At 37.2% G+C, this 20,637-nt stretch overlaps 1 long non-coding RNA gene across 1 annotated transcript; it reads right to left on the bottom strand.

Moving 5' to 3' along the window:
* Nucleotides 1-7,483: 7,483 nt before the first annotated feature.
* Nucleotides 7,484-7,855, bottom strand: LOC110674473. Its single transcript, XR_002498895.1, has 2 exons — nucleotides 7,713-7,855; nucleotides 7,484-7,657 (listed from the first exon to the last, which is right to left on the bottom strand). It is a non-coding gene; the product is annotated as an uncharacterized LOC110674473 (long non-coding RNA).
* Between the last annotated feature and the right edge of the window lie 12,782 nt (nucleotides 7,856-20,637).

The raw sequence follows: 20,637 nt of genomic DNA, 5'->3' as shown, positions 1-20,637 counted from the left end.
ATTGAAAATTTCATCCTGTCCTAAAAAAATCGATATTCTATTCTCTCCCATCCTTGCCCCCGGAAGTGCTTTACAAATTCCAGCCCACAAATACAAGATTGAAGCACCCAGAGTACCCCGGGTAAAAAGGCCATTGCCGTGCCTGTGCGCCATGGCAAGAAAATTAATTTCCGGCTCGATACGTGCACCGCATACCTTTAACGACACCGCATATCGCCACTCCAGTAATCCATCCATCCTTTTGAAGGGATCACCTCAAAAGCACGCCAGAGTGGACATTCAAAAGTTAATAGTTTGATTGGATATGTTGACCTTTTATCCCATTTACCCACCGTTGTGTCTGGCACCCTTGGTTCGCCCAGTTGTCCAGATTCTTAAAAATCATGGCATTTTCATACAGTTTATTTTTCTCTTATCGATTCGTTAGACTTAAAAGAACAATTGAGCAAAATATCTCCACGGGGAGCGTCGAGGGTAAATTCATATGATATGAAGAAGCTGTCCTTTAACATTTAACATACCTACAATAAAAGTTGCTAATTTAGGAGTCCTGAAACAAAAATAATCAGGAAAAAATTATGCAAAAAACTAAATAAACACAGGTTTTTTTGTATAGATGAAATAGTTGAGTTTAAAAATTAAGTTTTTTTTTAGGGCCCAAACATCTTCTTCTTCTTCTTTCTGGCGTTATGTCCCCACTGGGACAGAGCCTGCTTCTCAGCTTAGTGTTCTTATGAGCACTTCCACAGTTATTAACTGAGAGCTTACTATGCCAATGACCATTTTTGCATGTGTATATCGTGTGGCAGGTACGAAGATACTCTATGCCCTGGGAAGTCGAGAAAATTTCCAACCCGAAAAGATCCTCGACCGGTGGGATTCGAACCCACGACCCTCAGCTTGGTCATGCTGAATAGCTGCGCGTTTACCGCTACGGCTATCTGGCCCCCCAAACATGAAGAAAAATAATTTTCATTTGAAAAGTTTGAATGCATTTTCAATTATTTGATACTAGTGGTCCCGGCAAACTTCGTCTTGCCATCAAGTAGGCTGTTGGAAAACGCTATGAATCGTCCCATATAAAATGACAGTTCCGTGCACTCTCGTTTTTCCAACTTTCCCGGTGAATATCTTGGGATTTTTATACACACAAACACATCGGAACCCTTGACGAACAAAACGGAGAAGGAATCATTCAAATCCGTTGACCCGTTCGTTAGCCATTATGTGACATATAAACACCATTCCATTTTTATATAGATAATTTATTGTGTAAACGTCTTCGGTAATACTACCGTACAGACTAATTAATTAAACTATATTCTTAATCCTAGCTCTAAAACAATCTTTTGACACATTAAAATCAAACATTTCACAAACAGAGTTAAAATTCCTCAAACAAGTGGTAAAAGGGTCATGATATCCGTAACTCGTTCTATGTAAAGGGATGGCGATGAGGGTTGTATGCCGCAGTCTACGATTGGGAACGCTATAGTAGATGAATGTATGATTTTTTGTAAATTGGGTTTTTCCCAGCTTCTAAGACATCTAGACATCTGTGGCCCGGTTCGGTCCAGACGAGGAAGCTGATTTTGCAGCTGCTGCTCCTGGCAGGTGAATCTTAATGGAATTGAAGTTACCTTCGATGGAAAAACAGCCTTTTCCTAGAAGGACCCGCTCGTTCCCACCTCGCTTGGCAACATGTGTGGTCGTTTTTTTTTCTTCTGTATGGTCAACGCCCTCGATTGATGGCCCAAATGTAATCATTAAATTACCATTCTGGGTGGTCGTTGGGAGGAAATGATGAGTTGAATAAATTTGGGCAACTGACAGTTGTTTAAAAAGTGGAACAATTTTCTGATGAAATGTGTACAAGTTAATTTTTCATTTTGGTTCACTGGCTGTGTCGAATTAGTGGTTAAAGTGACATGTTTAGAGGAAGCAAGCTTTTCCGATGGTCTTCGAGTTTGTATATAAGTTATACTTAGAGTAGATTATTGATGATTTGCAAAGCATTTTCAAAATTGACATTAATTTACGATGCTTTTCAAAGCGATGCTTTTCATGCTGCGCATGCGATACAAAAAAAAAAACAAGAACATCTTCCTGGATTTCTAAGGTAAAAACTGTAGTTATATCTGCAAAAAATTCTTTGGTATTTCCACACTTCTGACTCCCTAAAATGATTTCAATAAAAACAATTTATAACTAGGGTAGAAGCACAGGTTTTGGCCAGCCTAAGACACTTTTCTTATACACTCCCGTGCAAAAGTTTGGGATCATCCCCTAAAACAACATACAAAAGTGTTCAGTCCATGTCTCCGGAATTACACGTCAAATTGAAACTCTCTAAGCCGTATTCGAAAGGCAAAGAGTTATTCTTACTTCGTATGTATTTTTCCAAAAAAAAATTTTTGAATTTTGTATACTAAATTTTAACTTAAAGTTGTGACATTTTCCAAAAAAACACACTGAAAAAACATAGCTAATTTCCTCAGCATTGGATCGATCAAAATTTTAAAACAAGGTGTCATTAGAATCGTAATCTTATATTCATTGAAGGGCGCTCGCGAAATTTTTGCAAAAAAATCTGAAAACTATTCAAAATCAATGAAACAGTCATTCAAGTCATCGTGCAAAAGTTTGGGTTCATCTGAGCCGCACGCAAATCATTTTTGTCTATACATATCTTTGCCATTTTTTAACCGATTTTAATGATTCATAGCTATTTCAAACGCAAATAATGGTGCATTCATAATTGGTTTGTGATTTCACAGATTTTTCGTTTTTTAAGTAAGTTGAGGTGAACCCAAACTTTTGCACGATACACCTTACTGAGGGGTGAACCAAAACTTTTGCACGATGACTTGAATGACTGTTTCATTGAATTTGAAAAGATTTCAGATTTTTCCGCAAAAAATTCGTGAGTGCTCTTCAAAAAATATAAGATTACGATTCTAATGACACCTTATTTTAAAATTATGGTTGATCCAATGCTGAGGAAATTAGCTATGTTTTTTCAGTGTGTTTTTTGGAAAATGTCACAACTTTAAGATAAAATTTAGTATACAAAATTCAAAAAATGTTTTTGGAAAAATACATACGAAGTAAGAATAACTCTTTGCCATTCGAATACGTCTTAGAGAGTTTCAGTTGGACGTGTAATTCCAGAGACATGGACTGAACACTTTTGTATGTTTTTAAAGGGTGAACCCAAACTCATGTACGGGAGTGTATATATATATGGGATATGATGATGATGATGATGATGATGATGATTTATAAATTATGATGTTTTTTTGTTGCAAATAAAAATGCATAAATAGTAGAGAAGGTGGTGAATGTGGTAGCCAGAGTTAGTAGAATTAGATTCGTATTTGTTTTCAATAAATACTATGTTATTTGTTCTTATTTGAGTATTCATCGATAACTGCTGATTGCTTATTTTTGAGAGTGTCTGAATAATGCCAGCGTTAACCTTATATTTACTATGTTTAGTTCAGAGTGTATGACTGACAGTCGAACGGAACGAACGCAAGGGTTCCTGTCACTATTATTAAGGATACCAGACTATTGGGAACATTTTTGTGGCGAATGGTTTGAATCCGGCGTTTTCATTCGATCCGATGGTGGAATCGACCGAAAGTAAATTAATAGAATTCTCGGATACTACAATTCAACCCGTCGAACGTCACGAACGAGGTTGACACCTCGTCTGCGATCCGAACACTTGATGTCGAACCATCCAGCGTAGCACGTTTCAGCCTAACTAGTTTTGCCGGAAAGCCATGTTCAGATATTATCTGCCAAAGCTCATTTCTTTTCACTGAGTCGTACGTCGCCTTGAAATCAATAAACAGATGGTGAGTCTGCAAGTTATACTCCCGGAATTTATATAGGATCATTCGCAAGCTAAACATCTGGTCCGTTGTCGAACGGCTCTTACGTAAACCAGCTTGGTATTCGCCGACGAAGGACTCTTCGAGCGGTCTCAGTCTGTTAAACAGGATGCGCGTCAGAATTTTGTACGCCGAATTCAGCAGGATAATTCCTCTGTAATTGGCACATTCCAATCTGTGCCCGTTCTTGTAGATTGGGCGTATGAGGCCATCCAACCAGCCGGTGGGCAATTCTTTGTCCTCCCATACCTTCAGAAGTACTCGGTGGATCGACTGATAAAGCTGCTCACTTCCGTGCTTGAGAAGCTCGACCGGGATCTGGTCCTTTCCATCAGCCTTACAGTTGTTCAGCTCGCTGATAGCCTTTTTAACCAGTCTTCCCATGAACATTATCGATGTTCAACTTGGGTTCGCATCTTTCTACTCGTGTTTAACAGCAAACGCATGACGGCAAAAAACTCGCGTTGCATATTGAACCCGGTACACTTGAACTTCGGTTGAACCGAGGTTTGAAACATTGGTTCAAACCATTGTAGCCATGGTACAAAACAAACCGAAAGAAAGCAGTTCGAAAGTACGCTGATAAAATTTAACTTTAACTTTATGATACTTCTCGTGACAAGAATCTCGTCACAGATTACAGATCATTGCTTTAGGTAGAACATTATAAACGTGCGTACGAACTGACTAAGGCCGAATGCAAGGCTTACATAACTCAAAAACACTAGCAAACTGAGCAAACGACGCGTTGCTGAGGGAGAAAAAAAAAACAAAACACACTGATGCTGCCGCGTACTTGTGACGGTGTACTGTGCGGTTGTACCGGTTTCTAAACATCGGTTTGAACTTCGGTACTCCAAATATAAGTACGGGTTTAGCTACTGGTTCGTGGGCTGTTTCGTGGTTTCGGTTTGAACACGAAGACAGGGTTCGAAGCGAGTACGAAAGCACTAGTACTCAACGTGTTTGATGTTCTTTTAGGAAGACTGTTTTTAACCTCTCCTATGGTTGGTGGATCCACAGCTTGATCGTCAACATCAATATTCATCCTGTTCCGCGCTACATTTACATTTTTACCGTTCAACAATAGCTGAAAGTGCTCTTTCCACTTGGCAGCCACCGCCGTTTTATCGGTCAGCAAATTCCCTTCTTGATCATTGCACATGGCGGGCACTGGTACGGTATTGTGCCGCGCACCATTGACCGTTGGGCTCCTGGCTCGTGAACTGCGGAATGTCGGCGTGAACGTGGCAGCTATCCAGGAAATACGCTGGCCGAGAACCGGAGAACGCGAATTCCGAGCGGTGGACCCCATCGCCAACACTTCATTCAAGTACCACATCTACTACAGCGCACAGTGAGAAAATCGGGCTCCAAAACGCGACTAAATGCAATATCTCAGCTGGGTAATGGTTTCAGGAAATGATTTTGACCATTCTAGATCGGAAAAAGGCTGCTGAATCGATTGGTGGCGGTCCCATTGACCGGAGACTTCGCCCTGGCCACCTAGAGCCCTGGAACCATCCTGAGTTCCTTACGGCAAGTAGAATTATTGGAACTGATATAAACTGTCATGATTTCGTTTTGCTGCGGAACAGCACACGACAATATTCTTGCATGGTGGATTTAATGATATGAACTATTGACCATTATTGCCATTTTATGGTTCCGGAACTAACCCGGAACATCCGTAAAATTGGAAATATTGAAAAAAAAAATGTTCTTATGGTTCCTTTGTCTCTTGTTGATAAGAAAGAAGTACTCTTACAATTCTTATTTAGTAATCTGAATGTTTGACCATTACGGCCATTTTATGGTTCCGGAACTAACCCGGAACATCCGTTAAATTGGAAATATTGAAAAGAAAACAAATGTTCTGATAGTTCCTTTATGTGTTGTTGCTAAGAGAGAAGTATTCTTACAAGTCGGATTTAGTAATCTGAATGTTTGACCATTATGGCCATTTTACGGTTCCGGAACAAACCCGGAACATCCGTAAAATTGTAAATAATTAAAAAATATGTTCTGATAGTTCCTTTGTCTCTTGTTGATTAGAAAGAAGTATTCTTACAATTCGTATGTAGTAATTTGAATGTTTGACCATTATGGCCATTTTATGGTTCCGGAACTAACTCGGAACATCCGTAAAATTGTAAATATTAAAAAATATTGTTCTGATAGTTCCTTTGTTTCTTGTTTGTTAGAAAGAAGTATTCTTACAATTCATATTCAGTAATCTGAATGTTTGACCATTACGGCCATTTTATGGTTCCGGAACTAACCCGGAACATCCGTAAAATTGGAAATATTGAAAAAAAAAAAAAAATGTTCTGATAGTTCCTTTGTGTCTTGTTGATAAGAGAGAAGTATTCTTACAAGTCGGATTTAGTAATCTAAATGTTTGATCATTATGGTCATTTTACGGTTCCGGAACAAACCCGGAACATCCGTAAAATTGTAAATATTAAAAAATATTGTTCTGATAGTTCCTTTGTTTCTTGTTGGTTAGAAGTATTACAATTTGTGTTTAGTAATATGTATGTTTGACCATTATAACCATCTTATGGTTCCGGAACTAACCCGGAACATCCGTAAAATTGGCAAAATTGAAAAAAAAAAATTCTGTTCCTTTGTCTCCTGTTGGTTAGAAAGAAGTACTCTTACAATTCGTATTTAATAATCTGAATGTTTTAACAATTATGACCATTTTATGGTTCCGGAACAAACCCGGAACATCCGTAAAATTGTAAAAAATATAAAAAAATATGTTCCGATAAGAAGTATTCTTACAATTCGTATTTAGTAATGAAATCGTAAATGGTTTTCTGTACATCGTCCAACTAGTATTCGACGATGTTGTGGATAGTCGAGGTCTTTGGTATAAGATCTAATTAGTTTTCTCTTATACGTCAAAGTTAAACAAAGTTAAAGATTTTATTTTGCAAAACAAGCATCTTCAATTCTATAGTAAATCATATGTCGTTCTTCTTCCCCATCCTGTAAAAGGTAGTTATTTAAAACTTTCAATGGTATTCCTTCAATCTCTTATATGATGCCCCTCTTGAGACATATTTATGATAAAAAAAAATCAGAATTACCAATTCGTAAACTGGTTGTTTCAAAAATTCCGATTGGTACTCAAAGTATAACATATTATGTAAATGCTACATAGAAAAAAATATATGAAATGTGAGAATGGAAACAAAATATTTATCTTTTATCTCTTATTGTTATTTTTAAGAATTCTAGTCACATTTCTTATGCCTATAACATTAATCAAGTATGAACAATTAAACAATAAACGTTAATAAACAAAAGTACAAAAAAAAAAAACTATAAAAATCAAATACTAACGAAGAAAAATCAACAATTTTTAACAAACATTGAAAAAAAAACTAAAATGACGCTCGTCATTCGTTATCAGACATTGAACTCTCTTCGCTAGACAATTCTTCAGAGCTTTCTATGTCAGAGCTTTCCTCATCCGTTTGTGCTGATTCCTTGTTTTCGATCTCCATTTGATGACCTTCATAATATTGCGCCAAATCAATACCATGGTCTTCATTAGCGTTACAATTTCGTCGTTTTTTAAACGTAGTGTACGATATTTTGATGTCAGACCACGCCAAAGCTGCAACCATTATATCGTACATGTTATCTTCCGGAGTTGTTTTTCGGGCTAGGTTAGGCCTCGAAAATTTATGCCGTTTGTGCATGCGTTCACCTGCCTGCTCATCAACAAAATTCATAGTGTAAGGCTAGAATAAAAAACCAGATAATGTTTTATACATTTCAAGCTAACAGTGCACTTACCAATTTGGTGATGTACTCCGATAAGTGTTTGTACTTATGCAAGCAAGGTGGCAACTTTTTTATAAAAGGGAATTCTGTCAGTATGTTTTTTTCTAACTCCTCGTATAAAATTTTAACTTTCTCGGGTTCGAGCCTTTGCGATGAGAGTGAAAAACTGCTTATTATTCTTAAATTTTCCACCAATTTTCTATTTATTCCCAAAATATCAGAAAACGCTGTAGGATCGGAGAGTAGAAGGCGAGCAAGATTTCCGTTATTCGAGCTTCCACATCCACCTGGCTTTGGTCGGTTGACATGCGCTTTGAAACGATCTTCAAGTTTGTTTGAAATTCTTCTATGCTTTGACTGCATTTCCGGATGTTTCAATGCTGGATTATTGGGAATCCTCTTTTTGGTAGCGTTACGAATCAACCATTCCGTGGAGTTCAACCTGGAGTGAAAATATGATGGACCTATAACTACATCTGGTCCTGAAATACACACTGGGCAGGCGTGGGTATTTTTATTGCCGACGATAGCATTAGCAGCTTTAACAGCAGGTCTCAACAATTCGAGGGAGACATTTATTTTTTTGTGTATAAAATTTAGAACATCTTCTTGACATCGCCGACGAATATAAATTTTTGAAATATCACCGTTCTGGATCATGATGACATGCGTTCACTTCATGAATATGCGAGAACTTCTGATTATCAGTCGAGTATTCACGCAAAGCTATGGAAATCGCTTGCTTAGATCAAAACTATACCAGAAACTGGTAAAAGATCACCACAAATTTTTCACATGTTAAGCTAGGTATGCTGTTCCGCTCAAGAAAAGTAAAAATTTCTGCGGAGGAAATGGTCAATAATTTTTCTACAGTGAGCTCCATTTGAATTAACATTTTGACAAGATGGACAAGTTTGCTTTATGCAGTTATTGTGTAACAGTTTTGAATTTTCGTCTTTAGGAAAATTGCTATTACTTTTAAACTCGTGATTGTAAAACTTATTCAAAATTGCATGTTGGAATAACGACATGTTTGATGTTCTGTGAAAATTTCATTCAAAAAGGTCCATAAATAACTGAGATCTAGCTTACCAAAGTTGATCTTTTTTTTCTCAATATTGCTAATTTTACGGATGTTCCGGGTCAATTACGGAATTATAAGATGATCAAAGTGATCAAACATTTAGGTTTTTTTTTTCAATATGGAAAATTTTACAGATGTTCCAGGTCAGTTCCGAAACCATAAGATGACCATAATGGTCAAACATTCAGATTACTTAATACGAAATGTAAAGAATACTTCTTTCAAACAAACAAGATACAAATGAACTATCAGAACATTTTTTTTTTCAATATTACCAATTTTACGGATGATCCGGGTTAGTTCCGGAACCATAAAATGGCCGTAATGGTCAAACATTCAAATTACTACATACGAATTGTAAGAATACTTCTTTCTATCAAACAAGAGACAAAGGAACTATCAGAACATATTTTTTAATTATTTACAATTTTACGGATGTTCCGGGTTTGTTCCGGAACCTTAAAATGGCCATAATGGTCAAACATTCAGATTACTAAATCCGACTTGTAAGAATTCTTCCCTCTTATCAACAAGACATAAAGGAACTATCAGAACATTTGTTTTCTTTTCAATATTTCCAATTTTACGGATGTTCCGGGTTAGTTCCGGAACCATAAAATGACCGTAATGGTCAAACATTCAGATTACAAAATACGAATTGTAAGAGTACTTCTTTCTTATCAACAAGAGACAAAGGAACCATAAGAACATTTTTTTTTCAATATTTCCAATTTTACGGATGTTCTGGGTTAGTTCCGGAACCATAAAATAACCATAATGGTCAATAATTCATATCATTAAATCCGCCATGCAAGAATATTGTCGTGTGCTGTTCCGCAGCAAAACGAAATCATGACAGTTTATATCAGTTCCAATAATTCTACTTGCCGTAAGGAACTCAGGATGGTTCCAGGGCTCTAGGTGGCCAGGGCGAAGTTTCCGGTCAATGGGACCGCCACCAATCGATTCAGCAGCCTTTTTCCGATCTAGAATGGTCAAAATCATTTCCTGAAACCATTACCCAGCTGAGATATTGCATTTAGTCGCGTTTTGGAGCCCGATTTTCTCACTGTGCAGCGGTGGCGACAGAGCAGAACGAGGAGTTGGCTTCATAGTGATTGGGAAGCAGATGAAGCGAATTATTCGGTGGAAACCGGTAAGCGACCGAATCTGAGTGTTGAGAATGAAGGGTAAGTTCTTCAACTACAGCCTGATCAGCATATATGCGCCAACGAACGATAAGCCTGATGACATGAAGGATGAGTTCTATGAGAGCCTGGAAAAGGCCTACGGAGAGTGCCCAAAACAAGACGTCAAGATAGTCATCGGCGACGCAAATGCGCAGATCGGGAAAGAAGATTTCTTCCAACCCGTCATTGGAACGGAAAGCCTTAATTCCGTTACCAATGATAATGGCCTGAGGCTAGTAACCTTCGCTGCTGCTAGAGGGATGGCAATCAGCAGTACCGTTTTGTCTCAAATTCCGAACAGACTCATATTCCGAACACTCGGTTTTTGTATGGCGATTTGTTAGAAATGTTTCACTGAAATATGTCATCAAAAAACCAGGAAATGGCAGTCATTTGTAATTCAATTTAAACGTCTTTCAATCTATTTCGTACCTCGGGAATAGTGATGACTCTTTCGTTCGAGACCAGTAAAATCAGCTCAGATAAATTGATTTGCAAAATTACTCATTTGAATACGATTAATTCGTGCTGTTCGGAATTTGAATCAAGGTGTTCGAAATATGAGACAGAATGAACACAGTGTTCGGCATTTGAATCAAAATGTTGTTCCATACTTTTACGTAAAAAAATATTAAACAAGATTAAACAAACAATTTTATCAGCACACTCAACAGCTAACGGTTAGACTTTGCGGAGAAACCAAAATGTTCACAAATATCAGCTAATTTATGCCTATTAAATGCATTTGAAGTCACTGTCGGCCTTAAATGTTCGGAATATGAGTCAAAACGGTACATATTTCGCGCGAAATAATATCCGTAAACACACCTGGCGACACCCGAGTGGCGATGCCTGCTCCCAAATAGACCACGTGCTGGTTGATGGGCGACATTTCTCAGATGTCATTGATGTCAGGACCTTCCGAGGCCCTAATATCGACACGGATCATTATCTCGTTGTAGCTAAAATTCGGGCGCGGTTATCCAGCGTCACGAGTTCCGCAACAAACAGAACGCTGCGCTTCAATATACAACGCTTGTCGACTGATGGGGTAGCTGCACAGTACCGTCAGCAACTAGACGAGCAGTTGGGAAAAGTCAACGCTGCAGGAGACGTCGACAGCCTGTGGGATGGGGTCCACCGCTCGGAATTCGCGTTCTCCGGTTCTCGGCCAGCGTATTTCCTGGATAGCTGCCACGTTCACGCCAACATTCCGCAGTTAACGAGCCAGGAGCCCAACACGCGCGGGTTCATTCAAAGTTCTCACGTTCCAAGATCCAACTTTCCAATCGTTGTCCTTTATTCGTTGCCGGGTCTGTTGCCGTAAAATCAATCCATTTGCTTTACTTTTGCCTTTCTTGGTTGGTGAAGAGTCTTCAATAGGCCACCTGCGCTACCTACATCGTGCTAGAGGGGCTGCCTCCTCGGTGCTGACACGATACAGCATCGTCCACTTGTTTTTTACATGATAACCACGGTCGTAGCCATCACAACCATCCACCTTTATCAGGGCTTTGGATAACAAAAATAAAACACAATATGTCATAATTATTGAATATATTTCTATTTGTTATTTTTTTAACAATTTTATAATAAAATAAAATAACCAACATATATGTGCATTTAAATGATTTATTAAGGTACCCCGGGGCAAGTGAGAATCCGGGGTAAGTGGGGCGTTTCGTTATAGCTCAACTAGGAAAAGTTTTTCATGGAGGTATTCTTCTAGAAAGTTGAAGATACAATGACTAGGAATGTATTTAGTACTAAACATATTGTTATTTTTATTACCATGTGGCTCATGTACCAGTTGTCAGTTCAGCGCCATTTTCAACTTGCATGACAAATTGTGACACGTTTCACGTCTTGCATTGACTCGCAAAAAATAAATGTATTTTAAATCGAATTTCCATCAGTAAGCTATAATTTTTAGTATTATTACAAGCTGCTAACGATAAACCAGTATTTTGTTTTCATTTCATATGAATTTTTCGATGGTCTATCTTACCCCAAAATATATTTGTGCCTGGGGTAAGTGGGACCTATCAAACCAAAAACCAGAATCAAAACTTTTCGTACACGTTTCATACATTTTGCTAGAGAGTAGCACTAAAACATGCAAACAAATGAGTTTTATCAAAAAAGATCAACCTCAAATTACGTAATTGCATAAGAGGAAGAAGAAAAGTGTTATTATTCTTTATTTTTTTATTTTTTTTAAATTTTGAAATACGACTTCAAAATTGAACAAACACACAGCTGAAATTTGTAATGCATCATGAGAACAATTACTTTTCTATGTTATTTGAACTTTATTTGTTATTTCTACCAAATTAAGTAGTGATGGAAAACAATTCCATCTCATAAGGTGGTTTTCTGCCATGCATATAAATAATAACAACACATATTTATAATTTCGTCAATTATTCAATGTGTATGTGCTACATTTTAATTAACAACTTATAAATGATATATTTTGAACATGTTTAATTCCTCTTTACGCTTTTATTGAGGAATTTTCAGTTAATATTAAATGTGAGGTGACATACTATTAAATAAAGGTTTTCTTCCTAAAACGTAACGTATTTTATGGTTGATCCCTTATGTACAATAAATATGTACTTAAAATAAAAAATCTATGATTTATCAATCCTATTATTGTAATGGTTGACTTACTGATGTGGATTGACGCATGAAACTGGATGTGTCCCACTTGCCCCGCTTAGCGAGGTAACTGCGTCCATTGGCTCATTCTTAAATTTACTTCCAAAGTTTTCACAATTTCGAAATTATTCGATTAGTTTCATGCACACACTAGCAAATATGTTGCCAAAACGTGATTGTGTTGTTGGATTTGAAAAATATTGACATTTGAAAATTTTATTGAACAATTTGTTTGAACTATCGTTTTTTTCGTTCCCACTTGCCCCGCGGTACCTTATATTTGGAAATATTCCTTTTTGATAGGCTTACGATTATTGGTTTTGTATGTGTTTTCATCCAGATCATTGCAATCAACTTGAGTATTTGACTTCCAAAGCGAACATTTTTTTTTATTTGGGATGTTTGAAAGAAAAGTCTCTTGGGTTTGTTAAACCATTCAAGCAATAACAAAATGTTAATATATTAATTTAATTATTGCCTAATAGCAGGTGATTAAAAATTGACTTGTTGCAACATAAGCGCAATTTTAAATTTATTGTTTTATTTAAAAACATGTATTTTTCATGACTATTGCTCCAAACATAAAGTTTTGTTAGAATTTTCATACAGTTGATTAAAAAACTCGTAACTGAATGTGTTATCCCGTATATCATACAGTATTATTCTTTTAATGCTTTGTATCAAAAATTATAACAAGGTTTGATATGTTTTTAATAGGCTTACAACATATCTTGTTATATTTATGTTACAATTCATGCAACTTTTGTTGTGTTTTAGTTATTTTAACAACATCCTGCATCAAGTTTGTTAAAACCTATGCTCGATAAAATGTTTATATCATTATAACGTACGCTGATATAATTTTGTTATGTACCGATAGTCGGGTAAACATCGTTCAGTGAGTTGGTACAGTCTGACTGAACAATTATCAAGACCCTTCGACACCGGTATCGTAAATTCTTCAATAACACTGCGGAACACGTTTTTGTCTCCAGCACCAAAATACCGCTATTCCCTGAATTAAGGGTTGCTGAATCCATTGCCGTTTTCAGAAATATCATAGCACGTCTAGTTTTTGAGATATCGACTGTTGAAAATGCAAAAAATGACTATTTCAGCCAACTTGCATGCAAGTTTTCCAGCTTGTAAGGTAATATATTGGCTTAATTTGCCACAGAATTCAAACTTTATGTGTATAACGATACTTATCATTAAAGTTTGTAATACTTTCGATACGGAAAAGTTATTTTTTGATGATTTAGAGAATTGTTGTATTTTGCCATATAGAAGAAACGAAGAATTTTGTATGGAAACTGCAAGCATGTGGAAAAAGTCGATTTAATCGAAATTTAATCGCACAATTTCAATCAAATTACATCTGAAATAAAAGTTCAAGTTCTATTTTACATGTTTGGTGGATTTGATTACAAAAAAGTTTGATAAATTATACTTTAAATTTCATGTAAACATTAATAAAACCAGTGTTTTATACAACTTTGGCGACCTGCAGCTAAAAATTGTGACGTGCTGGAACATTTCTGAGAATGGCACCAGATTCAGCAACCCCAAATCTACTAGAGACACATAATTTGGTCCTTGAGACACGTAAAAATGTAATTTTTGTTACGCTGTGTAATCCATATCGCCAATAACGAAATTAGTAGCATTACGATAGCTTGAAAATTAAGGTATTGCAGGGTCATTGCATTGGAGACCAGAAATTTTCAAATATATGTTCAGTCAGAGTGGACCAAGTGAAAATCTTGAATACCGACCAAAATAAACTAGACCATTAAGCGGGTTCTAGCACATTCTATACATACACCATAGAACTTCTATAAACTTCTATCGGACTCTAAAATTGACTCAAAAAATGCAATAATCTATCAGTTTAGTGCTTTTCAACACTTGGTCCGCTCTGTCTGCACAAAAATTGTTGCAATTTCTGACCATCCATCCAAATATGGTAAATGGTCACAAATCAAAATCGAATTAAGTAATATTTATAAATGTCTATTGATGGATAAGTAGAAGAATCATTCCATGTCGAAAAATCTGGCAAATCTCTTGAAATGTTTTTCATTTACTCGCATTTTTTAGCACGCTGATCATTTTCGCTATTATGGTAATAAGCACTTGGTTCTTTCTGACTGCACACTTTTATCGATTTTTATTGTTCATCCAAAGTAAATTTGTTACATATCTCTCGCAGCTTACAGCATTCATCAAATCTGGTCAAAGTGAAACTGAGATAAGATAATTTAGCATCCAATGAGAGAATTATCCAATTTTACCAAGTTTTGCACTTGGTCCCCTCTGACTTAACGCCGACCAACTTCGAAAGGATTTCCAAGGAGTTTCTCATAAATTCATGAGGTGTTTCAATTGATTTTAAGACGGTATCCATTTGACTAATATTTTGGGATAACAAAGACAACTTAGTTTCATTACATTCTTCACCATTTGATGGAGAGAACTGAGACCGTGAGGGATCAAAATCCGTATACCTAAGAAATGGTTCTAAATCCGTCCACTTCATACAAAACGCCTTCTATTTGTATGAAGTGTGCTGATTTTGAACCTGTTCGGATTTTGGTCCCCACTGTATTCCATCAATCTTGAACAAAACTTGTAGCAAAAAGACGCCAAATGTTGAAACCATTTTTGGGCTGCACTTCCACAAATGCAGCGTGAATTCCATACCATACACTAGGGGATCATTAACGTTGAACTCTCACAAAAATTTGAAGATCGTTTTTTTTCATGTTTTGGGCAAAATGAATCTTTATCACAATATTCTTCACAAAAAATGTGGGCAGGATTCACTTATAGTTTGATACATGAAATGCATTTTCATGAAATATTGGGCAACTTTTTCCATAGCTCAGTGTTGATATTCTTCAACATCTTTGATACGAGATGGCCAAGACCGACGAAGATGGAACTCTACAAAAAATTAGTTCCTGTAAAAAAGAGCTCGTAAACGAATGGGCCTTCCTTAGCCGAGTGGTTATAGTCCGCGGCTACAAAGCAAAGCCATGCCGAAGGTGTCTGGGTTCGATTTCCGGTCGGTCCAGGATCTTTTTGTAATAGAAATTTCCTTGACTTTCCTGGGCATAGAGTATAATCGTATCTGCCACATGATATACGAATGCGAAAATGGCAACTTTGGCAAAGAAAGCTCTCAGTTAATAACTGTGGAAGTGCTCATAAGAACAGAACGTCCCAGTGAGGACGCTAATGCCAAGAACAAGAAGAAGAAACGATTCTGTAGAACATAAATCCTTAAATAGCTACAGCGTTTTACAATATACAGCTCTCAATCTTCAAAAGAATTGTGCTGAAATCATTTAAGATCCCAAATCTTGAGACACAAATGCTTGAAATGATTATTGAACCGATTTAAGCTTGCCATCTCTCAAATTAAAATTAAAACACTTCCCATCGTCCTTCGGGTCCTTCGGAGAAGTCTCCGTCAGCAGAGCCCACCTCAAAACCCCATAGGAAAGTGATAAAATTCATTAAAGCAGTCTAATGGGATTACAACGCTCAGAAGGAAAAAGTATCTTTTGATTGAATACTTACCCCTTCCGAGTAAATCACTTGAGAGGGAGCAAATTTTTACTTCGTTTATTTGTGGGCCATTACTTGGCTGGTGAGGAGAGGAAGGAGCACCGTTCCAAACAGAATGCTAATTGAAAGGTCCTGGGTCCTGTTCTATAGCTTTGATCGCCTCACAGAAAGTGCGTTGCTCTGACAATTTCAGCGCCTAAAGTTCAATAAGTTCGCGGGAAAAAACCTTCATCGAAGCTGAACACACAGGAGCGATTTGGACCAAACAAAATTATTGTGCATTCAGATTAACTTTAGACCGAAGTTCATAAGAGAAATGATATATCACTGAAAGTTCGCCGAAGTTCGGCGTCGGCATTCTACCGAAGTGCTACGCCGACAAAGGCAATCCTTATGCGTCGGCGAAACACCAAATTAGAATGCCGACGCCGAACTTCACCGAAGTTTTGACTGCCGAACTTTTAATTGTAACTCGGATTGTCAATAATTTTTGCCCTGATGCCCTCCAACGGAAACACAAATACAATAGAACACGTTTGTTTGAGTTTGCTTGAATATGAACTATTTTCATAAACCTCCAAAATATACGAGGGCGATAGTTAAAGGAAGATTTTGGATAACCACAAACAATCGTTGATTTAAAAACTTGAATGGGTATAGTTTATTATGCCTGATTGGTAACGTCAGAAATAAATTTTAAAATTTTCAAATTATGTCCATGAATTTCTTTCGGTTACTCCCCCGTGCGTCGTGGGTCCTCTTGATTGAAGTTTCTGTCGAACCATTTGGCTCGGTGATGGCGGAGGCATCTGGGAAAAAGTTTTCCCGTTTTGCGATCTTTTAACCCTTCAAAAGACGGTTGGGAAAATAATTTCCCCTGATGACAACAGTGGTTGCTTATGGCTAACGATGGAATTATGTATTGCAATTATGGAACGCCATCGGTCTTCTGGAGGGTTAATGCTTCTTCGCGAAGAATGGTGTCAAAGTTTGGGAAGTACTGGAGGCCAATCGGACCCATTCGTCAATCATTAGTTCTGAAGAGGCTTTACGAAGGCACAGGTGAGGTGGAAGAAATTGAGGAAGTGCGGGTTGTAATTGAAATTTACTTTTGCGATTTGTGAAGTTTTATGAAAGATTTTGTCAGGAGAGTGGACCTCCATTTGAAGAAGCTTAATTAGTTTGCCTTTCGTTGAACAATGGCTTGGAAAAGTGAGACGAACTCTGTCATACTTGATTGATGTAGGCGGTTTAAAGAAAGGTTTCTTCGACAGAAAACCGTGAACGAATTATTCTTCGTCGACGATTTTCGAGTCTGGATAAATAAATTCATCTTTGTTGCTTGAGTTGTGTGTGGAAAGCACTTCGAACTCCGAATTCAGTAGAATAAATCAACCAAATCCTGCGGCTGTACAATACATAAATTGTCCCACCCAACCGTTCTTTTTCCTTCGCTCGGATCCATTTGAAAAAGAATTTCTTCGCAGCACCAACCTCGAAAATTTCCCGTTCAACCAAATTTGGAAGAAGGAACGCACACTCGTGTTGCTGCTCCACGGGGCAAAGATCATCTTTGTCAGTTTCGCTTTTCGAACCTTGACGGGGTAAAAATTCACTTGAATATTTTATGCGGAATGGATTTTCTGTTCTGGTAATATTTTTTCTCCTCCGGCAACTTCCTTGATTGTGTGTCGTTATTGTTGTCACTGTTCTGCTCTGATGTTTATATCTGTGCATTTCATAGTCCATGTTGTACAGAACGCTCACCGTTATCGAACAAAATCTGTTTTAGAAGATGTGTGTTGCTCCTTCTAACCAAAGTACCTATGCGCTTCGAGTTTATTTTTTGTCCCCGCAAAGAAAATTCCTTTGGGAATGTATGTTTCAGGAATACACATCTGGTTGAAGCAAGGAGATGTTCAAATAGACTTGACGGTGAATGCAACTATTCAGCAAGATCAAGACGATCCTAAACATGACAATCATAAAAATGACCAATTGGCATAAAGTTAATGACTCCAGGATTGGTCATGGAACATACAAATTAGAAGCAATATCTGTTCCATTTCGGATGTTATGTGAGAGAGAAAGAAAGAAAACAAAATCTGTCCATGAATTCGTTTGTTCATTTATACAGGACTCAATCTTAGTTGTGTCTCCCAAAATTCATCTGTGCAACACTGAGCAAGTTTAAAAAAATTTGTTATTTCAGATGTGAAACCGATCATTGTCATTTGTTGTACAGTGCGGCTTACAAACCTAAGAAACTAAATCCGTATAAGCACTGTGACAGTGGTTGAAGTACCGTCGAAGACGTTCCCGATTTTCCCAGCTTGTGACAAGCACAAGCACTGAATATTCGACTGTTCTGTCTTTAACGGCTTGGATACAAAAGGCCGTTTGAAGGTGGTTGCTATCAAGAAGCTTTGCAGCAATTGCTTCCATCTCTGTTGTCCTGTTTAGTCGCGCTTCTTCTTCTTGGCATTAACGTCCTCACAGGGACAGAGCCTGCTTCTCAGCTTAGTGTTCTTATGAGCACTTCCACAGTTCTTAACTGAGAGCTTTCTTTGATTGTACCCCGTTTGGCATAAAGTCGTTTGGCATAAGGTCGTTTGGCATAAAGCCGTTTGGCATAAAGTCATTTGGCATAATGGTCGTTTGGCATAATGGCTGTTTGGCATAATGGTCATTTGGCATAATGGTCATTTGGCATAATGGCCGTTTGGCATAATGGTTGAATAAAAATAAATATCGGCATTTTGTAAGCGTTTACCGAGATCGACACCACCGAGCCCATAGAAAAAAAAAATGTCAGGTTAAGAATTTCAAAAATTGTTGTGACATTAGAGAGCATTACTAAATTAAACTCGTGACGGGTCTCTATATCTCAGAACATAGATAATCTTTGAGCTTGTTGCGATATACATATTTGAAAACAGTAAATTGGCAGAGAAAGTTCACAGTTATTCATCAAGGGAATGCTCATAGAATATTTCGCTGCAGATCAAGCTCTGTCTCATTTTGGACGTAACACTCGATGAAAATTACTTGATAAAAGAATGATTTTTTTTTGCAAAACATCAATACGATAATTCAAAGATCTATCAATGTGACTGTTCCCGCGGATACGATCCGGTAGGGAATAATTAATACGGAAAGATGTTTTCGAGTTCACGATTTATTTCAGACTGATTTTCTATAGCTAATGATGTCCTATTTATACTCCACTCTTCCCTATTTACTTGCATGGAATATTCTAGAAGTGTATTGTTGTATACAAGAATGTGTTGTGTCTAAACTGTTATACAACCTATTTGTACTGCAGAATCTTCTGGAACTGTCAGAGAATGATACAATGCGAAGGTAAACAATAATAATGCTTTTCAATGTTGTGATGAGGAATGATCTCGATTGTAAGTATAAAGTTGATTGAATAACTATGCTATGTCTAATAATGTATGTTTGTTTTAGGTATGAATATGAACGAATACATGAGGGATAAATTCAGGTGAGTAAAGTGTTGCCAGTATGGCAGATTTGCGGTGTGTTTGTGGCCTCAACATGAGGCATGATCGTCCACCGGTGTGGTGCGGCATGATGCACCCCGGTGGCTTGTTGTTGGCCACAACAGTGACTTAATGCAAAAATAGCCTATATACGAGAGCAGATTATTTTTCGTTTAAAATGTTTAAGGTTCTAACGCAAAAAAATCTTTTCACAGCAAAGCTCAAATGAACAAAATATCTTTTAAAGAGAATATTTGGGGCAAAACTTTTCAACGGGTTAATATAAATTCTAACTTTGAAAGTGTACATCAGAAACACCGTCTATTCCCGAGAGAAGGGAAAATTCGTGATTGAAATAATATTTTGTCCAGCATATTTCGGAAGGAGATCACGCGTTGGCCCTAAAAAGTATATGTTGAATATTAGCAGGTTCTAAAGTAATTATCATTCTAACAACACATCTGGCAAGAATTGATAAAACAGTCAAATTTAAAAATGGTTAACATTTAGCTTTACCAAATAATCAAATTTAAAACAGTATACATATAAAGAACAGCATATATTTAAAAAAAGGCAACATTTATAATTGAACCAATAGAAGAATGGACGCCAAAAATTATGGCAGCATAATAAAACGAAAAGACATAAAAAAGTGCGTTCAGAATCATCGAAGTGATTGTGCTACTTTTCCCCGAATGACTGGACAACCGCCAATTAAATAAAGAAGGGTGCATATTAGATGGTAAGTTCATTCACCACCCTGAAATGTATAAAGTTACGACAATTATGAGTGCTAAAAACTTTTCGGGGATATGGGCTAGTCGGAGAAACGGGATATTCGGGGAACCGACATTCGGGGAACCGACATTCGAGGAACCGACAAGCGGGGAAAATTAGCACACCCCATCGAAGTAACTGCA

This window comes from Aedes aegypti, chromosome 1 (assembly GCF_002204515.2).
Source record: "Aedes aegypti strain LVP_AGWG chromosome 1, AaegL5.0 Primary Assembly, whole genome shotgun sequence".
Lineage (NCBI taxonomy): Eukaryota > Metazoa > Arthropoda > Insecta > Diptera > Culicidae > Aedes > Aedes aegypti.
The sequence above is the reverse complement of the archived record's forward strand: the minus strand, read 5'-3'. Positions and strand labels throughout refer to the sequence as shown.